This window comes from Elephantulus edwardii, unplaced genomic scaffold, assembly GCF_000299155.1.
Source record: "Elephantulus edwardii isolate Elephantulus edwardi_28Jun2011 unplaced genomic scaffold, EleEdw1.0 scaffold00054, whole genome shotgun sequence".
NCBI lineage: Eukaryota > Metazoa > Chordata > Mammalia > Macroscelidea > Macroscelididae > Elephantulus > Elephantulus edwardii.
Window position 1 is genome coordinate 10,959,419 of NW_006399804.1, and position 934 is coordinate 10,960,352.

The window sequence follows — 934 nt, forward strand, 5'->3', positions numbered from 1 at the left end:
ACACATAGATCAATGGAATGGAATTGAGACCCTAGAAATCAGCCCATCTACCTATGGTCAACTGATCATTGACAAGGAGATGAAATGAAGTATGTAGGGAAATGATAGCCTTTTAAACAAATGGTCTTGGCAAAATTGGAAAACTATCTGCAGAAAACTCAAGCAAGTTTCACACCTCACTCCATACACAAAACCAACTCAAAGTGGGTCATAGACCTAGGACTAAACAAATGACTATAAACTTCACTAGAGAAAAACTTGGAAGAACTCTAGAAATCCTAATCCACAACATGAACAGTCTTCCAACTATCCTGTAAAAACCTACAACCAGCCTTGCGCGTGGAGAGCTTGACACTGCCAGACGGCTGTCACCATGAAGTTCAACCCTTTCGTTACCTCGGACTGCAGCAAGAACCGCAAACGCAACTTCAATGCCCCTTCGCATGTGCGCAGGAAGATCATGTCCTCCCCTCTGTCCAAAGAGCTGCGGCAGAAGTAAAAGGTGCGCTCCATGCCCATCCGCAAGGATGACGAGGTCCAGGTGGTGCGAGGACATTACAAAGGTCAGCAGATTGACAAGGTAGTCCAGGTGTACAGAAAGAAGTATGTCATCTACACCGAAAGAGTGCAGCGTGAGAAAGCTAGTGGTACCACAGTGCATGTGGGCATTCACCCAAGCAAGGTGGTTATTACCAGGCTGAAATTGGATAAAGATCAGGGAAAAAAATTCTTGAACATAAAGCTAAATCTCGGCAAGTTGGAAAAGAGAAAGGCAAATACAAGGAAGAACTAATTGAGAAAATGCTGGAGTGAATGCAACCTGAGGAGCAACCGCAGTTTAACTAGATTTCCATCTGAGTATGCGTTCTTGCGACGTTCCAAAATGACCCTCTCATTCAGAAGTGACTATAAATCTGCCTTTGCAATTTTGATT

General features: G+C 43.9%; 1 pseudogene; it reads left to right on the forward strand.

Moving 5' to 3' along the window:
- The first annotated feature begins 373 nt into the window (after nt 1-373).
- LOC102864172 lies at nt 374-813 on the forward strand (annotated as a pseudogene).
- Nucleotides 814-934: the final 121 nt, after the last annotated feature.